Below are 18118 nucleotides of genomic sequence, written 5' to 3' on the forward strand. Positions count from 1 at the left end.
GTATCAATTAAGCAAAGAGGAAGCCACTAGAAATAGCTCCAACAGTGTTGTTCCTAAAAGGATCTGCCTACAGAAAATGAGTGAAATCTGAGCTGATCTTCTTAATGTCTCATATGGACATAAGATCAGAGAATATGGCTAAGAGAAGGCCTGCAGGTGGGGTGTTGTTGATATTTAAGATACCAAATTTTGGAATTTTCAGAAATTCCTTTTAGTGGAAGAATTATTGCCCCTAACAAAGTACTGTATCCCTTTGGTGATTCATTTAGTTCTCCAAAGCCTGAAGATTTTTTGTTTGTTTGTTTGTTTTCCTTAGAAATTAAGACTCAAGTGTAAAGAGTGTCCATGAAATTATTATATATGAAATTATTAACTCTTAAATCCCTCATGATTCCTTCTTCATATCTGGATCCCCAGGATAATCCTCCTACTCTCATTATGTTTAAAAACCCACCCTCTGTCCTTCTGAGGGGAGGTATCAGTAGCCACAAAACTGAATGAAGGTAACTGACTCTCCTCCCCAGTCAGCAAAGAAAGACTAAACCAACAAAATGACATGTGGGATGATAGATGGTCATAAGCACTGCTATGGGTACCCAGGGGAGACAGCATTTTGTTCAGGTCTTCCTTTTTTTCCTTTATATCTCATAGCTAGCTTTTTTTTTTTTTTTTGCCATATATGTTTTCTCCTTAGAACAAAGGTCAACAAACTTTTTATGTAGGGCCAAATAGCAAGTATTTTAGGATTTGCTAGCCATAGCAGTCTCTATGGTAACTACTGACTCCGCCATTGTATTGCAAAAGCAGCCCTAGACAATATGTCAGTGCCTGGTCATGGTGCATCCCCATACAGCTGTATTTATAGACATTGAAATTTGAACTTCATATAATTCTCTTGTGTTGTAAAATATTATTCTTCTTTGGATCCCCCCCCCATCATTTAGAAGTGTAAAAAACATTGTTACTTTGCAGAGGATACGAAAACAGGTGGTGAGCCAGATTAAGCCTTTGGGATATAATTTGTTGGCCCCTGGACTAGAATGTCAGCTGGGGAGTGACAGGGTTTGATTTGTGCTTTCAGCCTGTGATCTCAAACTGACGTGTGCATATGAATCATCTGGGGGTTCTGCTAAAATGCAGATTCTGTCATGAGAGTCTTCATATCTGACTAGCTGCCAGGTGATACTGCTGCTGCAAGGTATGATTTATGGACCACACCTTGCGTTGGATCCTTCCATGAAAGAAAGCCTGGATTGGAGAGAGACAGGGTGGGGGTAGAGGGAGAGGTAGAGGAGGTAGAGGGAGGTAGTAAAGATCAATTAGGGGACTCTTGGGGAGATGGACTCCAAAGGCTTTGGTTGCTGAGAAGACATGAGAGCTAACAGGGACAGAGAAGTTGGGGATGACTCCAAAGTTTTATTGGTCAGTGATGCCTTTAGCAGAGATCCCAGAGATCTGTATGGACCAGGTATAAGACAGTGCTAAATACATTTTTATTGAACAAATAAGAAGGCAAAAAGAAGAAGTTGGAAGGGGAAGGAATGGGAGAAGATAATGACCTCAGTCTGGGAGTGTTTGGATTGATTCTGCAGAAACCAAGAAAAGGGAGCAAAGGCTGGTAATGTTTTGAAGGCAGAATGCTGTGTGACACCTGCTGGTCTGGGAATGGGTTGTTCTCCATCAGCTGAAGGCTGGAGCTAGACCCATAGCACTGCTAGCCAGAAGGAGCACAAACTGGTCCCCAAACCTCCTTTCCTTGATGAGCAAAAATTGACTGAGGGCATTTGCCACCTTGCAAGTGTTCTTATATACGTGTTTAATTTGTTTTTATTTTACGATAAGGACTTTAATGACAGAAAGCCATTAAAGAGTCAGAATTTACTGGCAAACCTTTTAAAGCTTTGGCCTAAGAATCAACTTAGTGTGAAAATTATACCATAAGGTCTGTTGTCTTGGGTTTTATCCTCCCTGATGTCTAATTTAGTTTGTTCTTCTACTGAAGACACTCACTTTCATGTATCAAAGGAACTGGTTCTTTATGCGATATCATTAGTGCTTTCTCAGATGGAACAGGTACTTTAATTTTTTTAAACCTACTTTTTATCCTTGCAGACTCTCATGAAAAAGTATTTACCTAAATTTCCTGAGGTTCTGCTTGTCATTGGTCATAAAACAGCAACAGCAAAAACCCAAACATATGTGATGTTTAATCAAAAACCTCCTGAGTCTCTCGCTGTCTCTGGTCTCTCCCCTTTAATCCAATTTATACAGTGTTTCCCATTTAATATTTCTGAAGCATATTTTCAATCTTATTACCTCCCTAGTCTACAGATGAAGTCTGGACTCATCAGTCAGCCTTTCCATATGCACTACCATCTGATTTCCATATACATTTTCAAGAGAATTTCTTTCCTGTTACTCACTTTTACCCACCACACCCAATGACCAGATCAAACTCATGCTTCCTCATGGGTCCCACCTTTTTTGCCTTTGGGTTATTGAGTATGCTGTTCCTCCCAACCCCACTCTCACCTTTTATCTTGGAACACTATGGTCCTTTGAGTCTAGCTTATGCTTACCCTCCTCCATAAAGCCTTTCTAATATCTAATTTGGATTTTTAAAAAAATTTCCAAGCTTTTTGTTTGTACATCAAGGAACAGCAAAGGGAATAGATCTCTAGAATGTAAACTCAAGGCAGGACTTAATCCATTGTATTCATTGCTGTGTCTCCATTACTGAAGCAAGTGCCTAGCACACAGCGGGTGCCAGAGAAATATTTCTTGAATGAATGAATGAGTAAATAAATGAAAGCATGTGTTTTACCTAAGTTCAGTAATATCACATGAAATGCCTGGCACAAAATAGGTGCTTAATACTTTAGCTTCCTTTCCTTTTATTGTCCTTTTTAATAGATGCTATAAATTTCAAACATATATATTTCTATAGTGCCTAGAATTGAGCGGGAGAGGAAAGAGAAGTAAATTTGTTGAAGACCCACTGTCTGTCAGGTACTGCATAGAGTGCCTTATAGACACATCTCATTTTAATTCTCCATGAGAATTCTATACATTAGTTGTTATTCTTTCCATTTTATGGATGGAGAAGCTAAAGTTCAGTGATACATGTCCAAGGTCACAGATCAAATAAGTAGGCAGAGGAGTGGTAGATTACCCTGTGCCTGCCAAAATGGAGCCCGAGGTCATGAGCAGATACACCAACCCCGTGAACCTGGCTGTCTTCCCCCATCTGACCATGGTGCTGTTGGCCACTGACATGTTCTTTACAGCCTGGTTCTTCACTTATGAGGTTACCTCTACCAGGTACATTTGAGATATCCACAAAGAGCTCCTCATCTCCTTGGTGGCCCTGCTCTTCATGGGCTCTGGAGTCCTATTCCTGCAGCTCTTCCTGCTGTTCCAACCAGGCAGCTTCACTGAATTCCTGCTTTTGTAAATTAAATTTTTTTTTTTACTATTGCTGGAAATGTCCCACCTGCTGCTCACAATAAAGGCAGATGTGTGACAAACAAACAATCAAATAAATAAATAAGTGGGCAGAGATGTATTTTTAAGCCAAGTCTGTCTGACTCCAAAATTCCTACTGTAATAACCATTTATATCAATGGGGGCTATTAGCTAGTAAATTACAAAGTAGGATGCAAAACCTTGTTTACCTGACTTGAAAAATCCACAGTCTTGGCACTGTATTGTGATGACTCTCACTGTGCCATTACATAGCAAGTGCTTAATAAATGAATTTTAAATTAATTCATTAATTTTTAAATAAGTAAATAAATTTTATATAAACTAATGAATTACTAATGGCAAAAAAAAAAACTAATGAATTACAGAACTAATGGATTAAGAATAAGCTATTCTCAAGGAGGGCACGTATTGATGGAGAACTGGGTGTGGTGCAAAAACAATGAATACTGTTACGCTGAAAAGAAATTTTAAAAAAATTAATTAAAAAAAAGAATAAGCCATTGTCCTATTAAAGAATCATGAATTAGGAATGGTACTGGTTTGCAGAGAATCACCAATTTCCTTTTGCTCAAACAACAAGGTTAGCTACAAAACGGAAAGAAGAAACCAATTGCTGCCGTTGTGGGAGTCCAGAAGTTCTATAGCTATCACTGAAACCAGTGCCCTCAATTATAACACCTGCCATGCTGTTTCAGAGTCTCTGGTCTATGACTGCAGGCCCAGAAAAGCAGCAGCTGAAACCTTGTTTTGAGCTGTCTTCTATAGCAGATTCCAGACTATGGTAATGCCAGCTCCAGTGGAAAATTTGAACTCAAATACCTCTCTGATCCACCACTTCAGACTATTCAAATCACAAAATGAACCAAATTGGGGTAGAGGAACTTTCAGATGAGAAACTCTGGAGAGCTTCAGTTTATTCACATGCCTTTGATGTGAGTTATCACACTGTAACAGATAATAAAGTGATTCTGCTATCAAAAATATCTTCTAGGGACACTAGGCACAGTGGGTTAAGCATGTGATTCTTGGTTTGCACTCACATTGTGATGATCTCAGGGCCATGAGATAGAGCCCCGTGTCAGATTCTGCACTCAACATGGAGTCTGCTTGATATTCTTTCTCTCTCTGTCCCTCCTGCTTGTATGTTCTCTCTCTGAAATAAATAAGTAAATCTTAAAAAAAAAATCTTCTAAAATCTTACAGGCTGTGTCCCACTCAGTGTGTGACCTTGGACGTTTGCTGAACCTGTCTCAACTGTCAAATAGGGACGATGGTGAGTACCTTATCAGTTGGTTTTAAGGATTACGTTTTTAAAAAAGGATATATGGCATTTATTACCATGCTCAATAAGGATTTTAATTCATAATATGTTACACTGAATACACTACTTTTAGCACATTTGGCAGTTTCTCCCATAGCAACACTTGGAAGCTGGACCAACAGATTTGAAATTAATCCTGATATTGAAAAACTCTGATGTATTTTATTTGCAACATGATTATGGGAATCTAATATCCTCGGGGTCTCTCTCAGGTGTGTGCAGCCAATCTCAGATACTTGAGAGAGACCTTAGAGTCTCTTTCAGATATTTATAACACATTGTCTATGAGCTATGATTGGTTTTGATCTGATCCATACAGGAATAAATTCTGATTCTCATCATTAATACAACAGTAAAAGCTACCTTTTATTAAAACTAGGCAAATATTTTGTATGTAATATCTAATTTAATTTTACAGCATATCTGTAGAATAAGGATTATCATTTCTACTTACAGATGTACAACTTGGATTTAAATTAGTTTATGGAATTTGTTGCCCAGCATCATAGATAGTAAGTGACCCCACTGTCATTCAAGCCTAGATCTGCCTGACTCTAAGGCATGTGTTCTTTCCATTGCGCTGCATAGTTGTGACGCTCTTAAACACATAGTCATGAACCAACATTTTCATCTCACTAATGGTATTTAACTAAAGTTAAATAGTTAAAGTGAATAAATAAGACTTATAGTGTGAAAAAGGCCTGATTGATATGAACACTGGGAGGGACTGGATTAGGTAAGACACTGAATGCGGTGATGCCTTAGCTGAATTCTGAATAATGAGTCGGTATTAGTCAAGTGAATAGGTGGGGCATGGGTGGGAGAGAAATGTGTCCTAGGGAGAGGGCAAAGCATACAGGAAGATCTGTAGGAAGAGGCAGAGGCACATTTGGGCACTTGCAAACAGTTTAATATGTCTACAGAACAGAGAGAGAGGGAGAGAGGACAGCATGAAGCTTTGCAGTGAACGTAAGAAAGCTGGACTTTATCATAGTGGGTATTTATATTGATTCAGGGTGAGATTTAATTTAGGTACTCAAAGAGGGGCAAGAGGGCTAGAGAGAGGTAAGAGTCGTGGATCAGGGAAGCCAGGCTGCATGGAAAGGTGTGTGAAGGCTGGAAGATGCTGATAATTTGAAGGTGTGGTAATAAGAGAATGGGCATACACCTTGCCAGACTTCTCATTGCTCTGTTTATATCCTGGCCCACAGTGTTAATGAAACTGTGGAATTATAAATGGGACATTGTTCAAAGGCTTATATTTAATTCTCTGTCCAGTCTTAACCAAAGACTTTGTACAATGTAAGTACAGTTTCTGAATCTTGTTCATTCAGAATCCTCTCCACCAATTTTTATCAAGAGTTAGTCTTTGCTAGACACTGTGGATTTGGGCCAAGGTGGATTCCTGACAGTATGAGTGAGGTCGAAACACCTGAGTCACATAAGATCCAGAGGGCAGGTAGACAACCAGATCACTTCTGCGTTAGCCAGGTGTCTTGACAAGAGCTGAAAAAAGAATTTCTCCTTTACAGGCATATGGCTTTAATTTGGGGAGGACAATTACCAGATTTACTAGAATTTTGCAGTAAGGAGAACAGTGGTGATTTGGCCACAGATGAGGAATTACTTGGTGCCACCATATCCTCCTATGGGGCAGTAAGGGACAGCTTCACAAAAGGCTGTTCTTTTGCCAGTAAAAGTGAAACAAAATGAAATAAAGAACCTGAAATGATTAACTATAGGGAATGCTGTGGATCAAACTTGTGTTTTTGCTCTTATAACTTACTGTTGATATTTCCTTCCTATTCTTTAGGATATAGTAATAGGATACGGTTAACTTAGTTATATTTGTTACACTTACACAGATAGTACTTATATTGTACCCAACACAATTCTAAGGACTTTCTATATTAGCTCATTTAACTCTTTGATAATCTTATGAGGTAGGAACTATTTTTATTATCACCTCCAGTTTGCAGATGAAAAAACAGACAGAGTAATACGTCTGCAGTAAAATAGCTATTTTTTTTAAATTAAAGATTTTATTTATTTATTTATTTGACACACACACACACACACAGATAACAAGCAGGCAGAGAGTCAGGCAGAGAGAGAGGGGGAAGCAGGCTCCCCGCCGAGCAGAGAGCCTGATGTGGGGCTCGATCCCAGGACTCTGAAATCATGACCTGAGCTGCAGGCAGAGGCTTACCCCACTGAGCCACCCAGGTGCCCCAAATAGATATTTGGTGGAGTTGAATTTTGAACCCAGGAAATTTTGCTGTAGGATCCATGCCTGAAACCTGGAGTTCCTAAGTCTTAATATGAAGTAAAAATACTTGGGAGGTGTATTAAAATTCAGAATCCCAGGCCACATCTCCAAGATTCTGATTTAGTGTGTCTGGCAGGGGCCTGAGTATTTGCATCTTTAACAAATGTTTCATATACTTGTGAATGACACTCAGAGAAACACTGCTGTAAATCATAACATTAGCCTGTCTTTGTTACTGTTGTTGAAAGACTATCTGTTTGTTTCCTACTACCTCAGTAAGTATACTCTTTAACACAAGGAAAAAAATGTGAAAATAATGACATTTTGATAACTATCTGTCTGTCATCTATCTATTCATCCACCCATCCATTCATTCATTCACCTATCCTTCTTTGCATCCATCTATCTTATCATTTATCTGCTATCAATCTGTCTTCAACATTGGGTCTGTCTACATATATATCAGTTTGAATGAAGCTAATTTCAAACCAGATAATAAAAATTCTGTATGATACCAAGTATCTCATCATATTACATTTTTAGCCATTTGTTTCTATGCCTCACAGACCCATTTGGAAATAAGTGTGTGATGAATCTAAAAGGAGACAGTCCTTTCACTTTTGTTACTGGATTCTTACCATCAAGAGGTGACATTGTTTTATAGTTCCAGTGTTAGAGTCAGAACTAATAGGTTTTTTGGTTTGTTTTATTCATTTTATAATGGTCTTTTAATACTTGTAACTATGTTTTGAGAATGTGACCTGACCTGTGGCATCTTTCTAGTCATTAAGAAATGTCTAGCATTTCTTCTGAGTTTTACTATACTTGTGCTATCTCTCTCACATTTATGGTAAAAGATATGCTGTTAGAGTAAAATGAATATTGAAGTCAATGTAAAAATGATTAGTTGAAAGGTACTATTTAGAATCTCATTTTTCTATCAAAATAAAAGGGTTATCTGTTTTTCAAACTTACTTTTTATCTAAATTTAGGTATTCAGAAGTCCTATGTTATTAGGTTAAAATTAAAATTCATATCCCCTTGATAGAAAAACAGTAAAATGAGGACCTGGGTGGTATAGTTGGGAGTCTCTGATTCTTGGTTTTAGCTTAGGTTGTGCTCTCAGGGTTGTAAGATTGAGCCCTGCATTAGGCTCCATGCTCAGCAGGGAGTCTGCTTTCTTTCTTGCTCTTTCTCTACCCTTCTCCCCTCTCTATCTCTCTCTCTAAAATTAATAATCTATTAAAAAAATAAAGAAAAGAAAGAAAAATAGTAAAAGAAAAAATGGGGGGGGCACCTGGTTAAGCATCTGCTTTCTGCTCAGGTCAGGATCTCAGGGTCTTGGACTCAAGCCATGTGTCAGGCTCCCTGCTCAGCAGGGAGTCTACTCCTCCCTCTCCCTCTGCAGTTCCTCCTGATGTGCTCTCTTGCTCTCTCTGTCAAATAAATAAATAAAACTTAAGAAAAAAAGATTTAAGTCGAATATTCTCTCCAGTTATAATTGAGCCCTCTGTATTGCCAAGGGTCCTAGACAGATCTGTCCTCTCCCTTAAGGATGGTGCCTTCTGACACATAATAGAGGACAACTTCCCTGTACCAACTCTTGCCCACCCATCTAATTGTAGCTAAGAGAAATTGTGTGAGAAGCAGGAGTTTTAGCTTGTAAAAAATGAGAGGAGAGGATAAGATTAGTAAGGGGCTAGAGCAAAGACATATTAACAAGGGTTTTAGAAACTTATAATTCTCAGTATAACAAAGGGGCAAGAGCTAGAGAGGGAAGGAAGGGGAGAAACTTGAGTGAATTAAGTATGAATTCCTTTCTGTGTTCTTCTTTTGTTCTTCAGGGGACTCACGATCCCATGTGATAACCAGTCTCTCCTCAGAAGTAGCTTTTCCTTTTTGCCTTTCTCCATGTGACCTTATTCCAGAAATCTTTGCATTTCTGGGCCTAAACACCAAAGAAGGACCAATCAGTTTCCCCTGTTTTCCAACTGAAGCTTTGTTTGGTACTCTGTAGGTGGCCTGGGTATATCCTAACTCATAAACTTTCCTGTGAAGATACAATTATTTTTTATGTGTTCCTCCTCCTTAGGTTGAGGGTATAGAGTAGAAGTAAATACGTTTCAAAATGAATTAATTAACTTCTGCTTCAGGTCAAGATAGAGAAAGTGGGAACAAATTTACCCTCCATGCTGAAATAATGGGAAAAAAAACAGGAAAAATATATGAAATAAAAGTTGTGAAGACAGTGAAGATCAAACAATGAAGAACAGTGACACATGAGAGATGGAGAGCTCTATAATTGTCCCAAATTCCTGCCTTGAATGGGTTTCAGGATTGTTGTGCAGGAAGAGAGGACCCAGGCAGAGCCAGTGGACCCCATGAGTTGAAGAGTAAAATTGAAAGGCCGGGAGGCAAAAGCAATTAAAGTTTGTGGGGCGGAGTTCTGGAGAGAAGAAGCTACAGAGGAGAGAAGCTCAGAAACCTGCTGAAGGGGCTCTTCGAGTTTTAAGCAGAATGCTGATGTGTATATGTGATGAGAAAACTGTTCTTGGCTGTGGAATGAATTTCCTAGGAAGATTAGAGAGAAACGTTTCAGAAGCTCACAAAGGGCTAGAAATAGTACCTATTCCCATAAGCCAGATTGGAAAACTTAAAACTGATGGGGCATTGGATTGAGTACTTAGAGAATTATTGCCTCAGGGTGCCAGGATGGCTCAGTCAGTTAAGTGCCCAACTCTTGGTTTCAGCTTAGGGCATGATATCACGATCTTGGGACTGAGCCCCACATCAGGCTTCTCACTCAACAGTCTGCTTAAGGATTCTCTCTCCCTCTCCCTTTGGAGAGTCTGCTTGAGGGTTCTGCTTGAGGAGTCTGCTTGAGGATTCTCTCTTCCTCTCCCTTTGTCCCTCCTTTCCTCTTGTGCACTCTCTCTCTCAAATAAATAAATAAAAACATAAATATTTAAATATTTATAAATATAAATAAATACATGTAAATATATACATATATATATATATATATAGAGAGAGAGAGAGAGAGAGAGAGAGAGATTGCCTGAGTAGTGAAGAATACTGATAGACTAAATGCTGCTTTGGTTCAACTTAATGAATCTCAAAAATAGGACTGGAAAGTGTCAAATTTTTTCCAAGTAATACGAACTCAAAAATATTTATTTATAGGAATGCAAAGATATGTAGTACGTACACCCCATGGTAAATTTCAAAATGCCTGGCATCTATTAAAAAGTTACCAGGTATGCAAAGAAATAAGATATAGCCCAGAATAAGGACACCAAACCAGAACTAGCATGGATGTTAGAATTAGCATAAGGCATTTGAAAAATTATTATAACTATATTTCATAGTCTTGCAACTAAAGAAAATGTTAAGTAGAAAGTTGGAAGATAAAAAAGGACCAAATTAAATTTGCAAAGTTGAAAACTATAATATCTTAGCTGAAAAATGCACCAAATGGGATTGGTAGTGGATTAGACGTTTCAAAAAGAAAGATTAGTGAAGGGGCCTGGGTGGCTCAGTGGGTTAAAGCCTCTGCCTTCAGCTCAGGTCATGATCCCAGGGTCCTGGGATCAAGCCCCACGTCGGGCTATCTGCTCAGCAGGGATCCTGCTTCCGCCTGACCCCTGGCCCCTACTTGTGATCTCTGTCTGTCAAATAAATAAATAAATAAAATCTTAAAGAAAAAAAAAAGATTAGTGAATTGGAAGACATTGCAATAGAACATATCCAAAATGAAAGATAAAGACAAAAAGGAATAAAAAGTAAATAAATAAGGCAACAGTGAACTATGAAACAACTTCAGGAAGCTACAAATATCCATCATTCAATTATTAGAGTGACTAAATGAAAAATACTGATTATGCTGAGTGTTATCAGTTTCTTAAAAACTATGATCCAGCTATTTCTTCTTAGATGTTTACCCAAGAGAAATATAGCCATATGTCCATACTTGTTCTTAAATGTTCATAGAAGCTTTATCTGTAACAGCCTAAATAGGATATAACTCAAATGTCTATCAACAGGTCAATGAATGGTATATTGATCCATGTGTATGTTATATCCATAAAGTGAACAGTACTCATCAACAAAAAGGAAAGAAGCTACATGAAAAATAGTATATACTTTATGATTCTATGCATTTAAAATTTTAGAAAATTCCAAGTCTTCTATAGTGACAGCAAATGGATTAGTGGTTGCCTAAGCCCAGGGCAAAGATAAGGGTGGAAGTTAAGGGTATTGGTAAGGAATTAAAGAGGAACGTAGGAGACTTTTTCAGTAATGTATATATTCATTTTCTTAGTTGTATCAATGGTTTTGTGGTTGTAATCATATGACAAAATTTAACAAACTCTATACCTTAAATATGTGTCATTTATTGCATGCCAGTTATACATATAATAAAGTCATTTTTAAAATAACTTTTTCCAAACTATGAACCATATATCTTATTTAGAAGATTAGAGACTCGCTTAAAAATAAGACAAAATGGGAAAAATTTTTTTTCTTAATAGTTGGTAAGAGTGGACTTTCCTTCAAGTCAAAGCTCATTGTCTAGAATCTAGATCTTGAAGAGCTGAGGAGGGGCTAGAGGCATAATCTCTAGGCTTTGCTAGCTTAAGCTCTTCATTGAGTCACTAACCAGGAGACATCTCAGAGCCAACTTGAAAGGGATAGTCACTGAAGGTACAGAGCTGAGCAAATGTTGTGCCAGGAGAGAGAAGACGAGAATAAATGAGAGAAGAAAAGGAGAAGGTTATGAACTCAAGGAAAACATTAGGATGCCACATGGTAAGGGGTAGAAGAGTCTGAAAGTCAGGAATAGGAGGCTGTGAGGCTAAAAGGGATTAAACAGAAGTAGAAAGAGGCAAACCCAGGTCTAGGTCTAGGCCAAAGTGGGGGCTTCTGGTAAGTCATCCCTTTGGACTTATTCTGCTCAATGTTTTATATGCTCTGCAAGTGTGATGCAAAGCCTAGAAGCAGAAGAAATGCACTCATGGGTTATAAGATGTTATATAATTAATAAAAATTATTTTCTTAGGGGTACCTGGCTGGCTCAGTCAGAAGAGCACGTGACTCTTGATCTTGGGTTGTGAGTTCAAGTCCCCTGTCGGGTGTAGATATTACTTAAATAAAAATTAAAAAATTATTTTCTTATATAGATTATGGCAACATCTAGGTTGAAACCCTTGGTGTATGCAGTTTTTAAAAAAGGAATATAAATATTGTTTATTTAAATATCAGTTATACTCAAAAAATACTCATAAATACTCAGTTACACTAAAAAAAAATCAGTTATACTCAAAAAGATATACTCAAAAAATATGTTTTCTGACCTACTACAGGATCCCATCAAGGTATTTCTATTGGTCTGGGATATGAAAATAGAAGAGTTTTCAATCTATAGATGCCAGCTGATATTTGACAAAGGAGTGCAACTAGTTGTGACAGATTTTATTAGTGACGCTTTATATTTTGCAAAGCATTTTAGAATTTACAAAATTGTTTCACATATATTTTATCTTTCTCATTTGGATATCTAATTTTTATTGAATTGATTATTACACTGATAAAGATTAAAGTTATTAATCTATGCTAAATAATTTGAAAAGTGAATTTCATGGTAGACAGAACAAGAAGAAAGATTCACTGTGGGTCATTAGCTAGGTTTAGAAATCATCAAAACAGAACTTTTCATAAGGAACTTTAGAAATAATTAAACCTGAGCCATATGACATGTATCCAGTAGCTACACATTTGTTTCAAGTTTAAACTGACTAAAATTAAATAAAATGAAAAATTCAGTTCTTCAGTCATGGTATCAATAGTGCTTAATATGGTTAATGGCTACCTTATTTGATTGCACAAATATAAAACATTTCATTTTTTGCAGGAAGTTCTATTGGATAGTCCTGATCTATACAAATTCTCTCCCATTTTCCATGGCTGAAAATATATTGATTAAATTGAATTTAATTTTAGGGTTGAGGAATTTGAGGCCCAGAGAAATTAAATGATTTCTGTAAATCACAGAAGAGCCTGAAAATGAACCTAAATCTCCTGACTTTCATGCAAGTGATCATTTTAGCATTTCACACCACTGAACTTTTACTGGTATGTCTTCTCTTGAATAAGAAGAGCTTGGATACTCAAAACTGGCAAATAATCAAAGAATCATTTAGTTTTTTTATTTGTATTCTACACTTCTATTTGAAGTTAGGAAGAGCTAAAGTCCAGAAACTTTACTTCAAACAAAACAATGATGTCACACTATAAAAACATGATCCAGAAGAACTTGGGTACTTTCCAATTCCCCTATTCTGTCCCTTTATACAAGTCCCCATTCAACCCACTCTACTCCATGCTGGGACCAGACAGTTTGTTTTTAGGTATTAACAGAAAGATAGGCAGATCTGCCTCCTCTTAAAATGTCTGTGGATCGCCATGTGGTAAAGGGCTTGAATTTTCAAAGGTTACTCAGCAGGACTTTGAAAATTAAAGAAAGCCCAGATGAGATGTGGGGAGAGTGTGCAGTTACATTTGAGAAGGTGCAGCCTTTCAACTGGGTGAATTCTTGATGAGACAGCAAAGTGAGTCATTAAACAGTAGGCTGTCAATGAAGCCGGGACCCAGATTTGCCTTGGATCAGCTGCAATGCCAATAATTTAACCATCCAAAGAAACCATGGAAGAACGCTGGTAAACCCTTGGACCTGTTTTTATTACAGGCTTACGATCCTAATTTTTAATAACTAGAGAAAGGACTAGATAAATATTGAAGAGGTACTGTTGAAACTCAAGGGTTCTTTAAAAAAATGACCCAGTATGCATGGTCATTTTGGAAGGTCAATGCTTTATAGCCCTTTACTGGTCTCAGGGAAAAATGATCACTTCCACATCTGAATTTTGGTAAAAGTTGTTTTTCCTGGACCACTGTTAAATTTCATCCAGCTTTTGGCAAGAACTGCCTTCCTGGACCCTGCTGGAGTGCTGGCTGACACGTTACATCTTCCACAGCGCAACAACTGTTCTATCGAATTCTGGGAGAGCAGCCTATTTTTGTTACCAGACGCTAGAGGATGCGTGACATGTCATTAACCTTCAAAACTGGCCCTGCACAAGAGTGTTGTCAACAGATGGTGACTCTGATTCTTTCTTTCCTCCCTGCCTTCTTCCCCCATCCCCAGGATATCTTCTGGCTCAGAATGCTCCTTGGTTTCAAAGGGAAATTTGTGTGTGTGAAACAGACATTGTGGAATGTGGAACAAAGACTAGAGCAAGGTTTCTTATGTTCATAATTGAGACTTACAGAAAATAAATGGGTAGAAGAGACCATCAGTAGTGTTCCTCTACAAAGATGGGCCAACAGTGATGAAATAAGCCTTGATGCCGAGAGGCAGACTGTTGCACATCAGGGAAGGATAACTGGGGCGCTGGATGGAAGAGCTGAAAGCCAGCATGGTTTTGGGATTTGGGTCTAGCTATTTCACTTTGGAAGTTCTCATTTTGCCCTCTTCATGTTTATAGTGGAGGTCAGTAGTAATTAGAAGATTAATTATCAACCATCCCCCAAAATGTATCTTTGAAAATAGGAAGTCAATTGATTCATTCAGCAAATATGTATAGGGTTGTTTATAGTACACCAAGCACTATGCAAAGCTCTAGGGATAAAATAAGAAATTAACCAAAGTGCCTGTCTCTAAGAGGCAGGCTATTAAACAGATGACTATGATACAGCTTTGATACCTTCTAAGGAAACACAGATGAGGAAGCGACAGGTCCACAAACTATGCCACAGGGATGCCATAGGATGCAGCTCCAGTGGTATGGAAAACCACATGGTAAATGTGTCCCATCTTTCCTAAGCATCAATTTTAATGAAATTCAAACTCTTTGTCCTAAAAGAGACATACATTAAAAAGGAGAAATAATTTTTTAAACAAATTTCTGTCACTTAGCCCAGGTACTAGTTCATTTTCCATTCTCCTTTCCAGGAAAAACAAATTAATATCATTGGCCTAAGTAAGACATGATTATCAGCTTTTTGTGTGGGTGTCACTAAATCCCTAAAAGGCCCTTGGCCCTCAGGGTTAGAAGTATCAGTGTCATACTATTTCATGTGGCACTGTATAGTTTACCAAGTACGTTCAGTGGATTTTCCATCTCACAGTAAGCCAGCACACCATCTCCGCATAAGTGATTAGGAAATGGAAGCTCTGTGAGATTAATTTATCAGTGAAAGTCACAGGGCTGGTAAGTGACATCAGACTGAACTTTGCTTTTTCTGACACCAAATCCATTATTCTTTCTACTTAATCATTCTGTCTCTCTTTCCAATAATTAAAAATTAGAATACCAAGGTCAAGGATTTCTAGCCCCTTTTTTGGGACTCATTTCCATTTTCTTGCTATCTCTTTAGGAATGGAGGCTAAAAGTGAAGAAGAGCAGACAGACATTGTGTGATATTGAGTGGAAGATTCTGAGAGGCTGGATGAGTCAGAATGCTCCACTTTATATCTGGGAAACCTTAGGAACACTGGCATGTAAATGAATGATGGGGGAGTTTGGTTAAGTATGGAGTGCAATGGTGATAATTTAGGAACCTGTCATGAGAGATTTCAAGGTCTGTTGCTAGATTTGGGTCCACTGATTAGGTGGCCTTGACACACATTGTATTCCTTGTTCTCTCATGGGTACTTCATGACCATGGACTTGATGATTTGACTTTTTCATACATCAAAATTAAAGCACAATACTATATAAAAAACTGTCTAGCATAGCTGAAATTTTGGGAGGATATGACATCAGGAAAGTGTTTAAGATCTCCATCTTAAATTAGGTAATCTGGAAGCATTGTGGACTGTGTTGATACTTATTGAGAAAAAAACAGGCTAAACCACATATTAATTAGCAGTGCTAAATTCCTGAATTACATATATATATATTTCACATGTACCTCCCTCATCAGATTAAATAGGGCATTTCTTATAATAATTGCAGATTTGAACAAAATCACACACTCTGTTTCAAGATTTAAAAATTCAATGGCTGAGACTAAGAAATGATAAACTAAAGGAAGCCACAGGATGTCTGCCAATTATTGTTGGCAGGAAACGGGATGACTCATCCTGAACATGTGCTTTCATTGCACAGGACAATGGAGCATGATGAAAATGTTCAACTTATTGAATATTGTGGACATTTTTGTCATTCAGTTAGTAGGAGACTGTTGAAATGCAACCATAGACTACCAAGAATGCCAAAGTGACCCATGCTTCTGTTTGAGAAAACTGATAGTAGAAAGAAATAGAATAAAGAAAAGAGTAAGTGGTTTCAAAAGAGACTGCGTGTGGTGGATCCCAGGAAAGTCCAGGTGGAGAAATTCCAGAACTTAGGAAGGAAACATAGTATTGCCAGTGGGAGGCATGACCCATTGCCAAGAGGTAGGGAATAGGATTCATTTCTGGGGAGAAGGAAGCAAGTGTGTTTTGGTTACAGGAGGATGGGAATATTTCTGGAGTTCTTCCTAATGTGACCTTGATAGGGTATCCTGTCCTGTCTGATACCTCATCCTATAAAAATATACAAATAGATGGGGCACCTGGGTGGCTCAGTCCGTTAAGCATCTGCCTTTCAGCTCAGGTCATAGATCCCAGGGTTCTGGGATCCAGTCCTCTATGTTCAGTGGGTAGGCTGCTTCTCCCTTTCTCACCCTCTCCCCCTGCTCATGCTCTCTTTCTCTCTTTCTTGCTCTCAAATAAATAAATAAAATATTTAAAAATATACAAATAGAGAGAGAAAAGGCTGGTAAATTGGTTTAACCTCCATGAACAAGCCCAGAGTCACTGAGACTCCTAAAAGGACTGGGAGGCACATGTGGGGTCAGGGGCACATATGGGATATCTCTGTACCTTGCACTCAATGTTTCTGTGACTCTAAAGCTGCTATAAGCGATAAAGCCTTAAAAAAAAAGAAAGAAAGAAAGAAAGAAAGAAAAAGAAAGAAGGAAAAAGAAGAAAAAGGACTGAGTTGTTGACAAAGTCTCAGTGATCAAGACTTTCCTAATTTAACCAGAGGACATTAACTGAAGCTCGGCTCTATCCCTAACTGGCTCTGTTACTTGGGGTAAGCTTGCTTTTCTGGGCCCGTGTTTCTGTATCTAACTAATGAGAAGCTTCCTCCAGATTATTCTCAAGGTCTTTTCCAGCTGGAAAGTGCTGTGATTCATGCAAGGAAAAATATCGCTGTACATTTAACAGTCTCAGAGGGAGGCCCAGTTTTGCCAACAGATAAATGCCTTGAGTCATTTTGCCATTTCCCCAGGGAAATATACACTCTGTTATTATAGGTCTGCAGTAACAGGTGTGTTGTTGGGGGCGGGGCTTGAACAGAGGAAATGATTATTGTGAGTGGGGAACAGGGTTATAGATGGAGAGGATTAGTAATGAAAGTTGTGCTCTGGATCGTTTTTCACTGTAACCTTAGCCCTACTGTCTAGAGGGAGATCCTAGATTTCTATTCTCTCATTCCGTTTGCAACCCTCGAAAACGTTTGTTCTGTTGGGGCCCTCTTTATAAAAAGAGTGCTCCATTGGTCCAGAACTGTAAAAGGAAACCACAAGAGGTGGGTAAGTGGAATCCTGTGGTCAGTTCTACTGCAGTGTAGAGGTTGCCTGACCTCCCCAAGGCTGCAAGCCTGCAGGCACAAAGTGCCCTTTAAGGCGAGCTGCCTTTCCCTACATTCAGCCCTAATAACACCACAGTGAATATTGCATGAAAATGATGTGGCATAAAGCAACACCAAAGCAAAAGGAGCCTTTTGTAAACAAATCCTTGCAGCAATCTTGGATGGTCTCTAAATATGCTCGCAATCCATTCACTCCAACATGAGACCATCTGTTTGTGAGCCAGCAGAGCTTTGCATTTTGGAATCATGACACTCTGTAGGCAGTTACAAGGAAGAAAATCTTTTTATCTCAGCTTTCAAAAAGCTCCATTAGGCAGATCCTTTTTCTTCTTTTTGGAA

At 38.3% G+C, this 18118-nt stretch overlaps 1 long non-coding RNA gene and 1 pseudogene across 1 annotated transcript in view; both read left to right on the plus strand.

Moving 5' to 3' along the window:
* The first annotated feature begins 3187 nt into the window (after positions 1-3187).
* Positions 3188-3454, plus strand: LOC101686553 (annotated as a pseudogene).
* Positions 3455-4689: 1235 nt separating this feature from the next.
* LOC101671628 overlaps positions 4690-18118 on the plus strand; it is a 65746-nt gene continuing 52317 nt past the window's right edge. Inside the window, exon 1 of the long non-coding RNA XR_006603321.1 lies at positions 4690-4759. This is a non-coding gene — a long non-coding RNA (uncharacterized LOC101671628). The remainder of the gene's footprint in view (positions 4760-18118) is intronic.

This window comes from Mustela putorius, unplaced genomic scaffold (genome assembly GCF_011764305.1).
Source record: "Mustela putorius furo isolate JIRA1106 unplaced genomic scaffold, ASM1176430v1.1 tig00003911_pilon_pilon_pilon, whole genome shotgun sequence".
Classification (NCBI taxonomy): domain Eukaryota; kingdom Metazoa; phylum Chordata; class Mammalia; order Carnivora; family Mustelidae; genus Mustela; species Mustela putorius.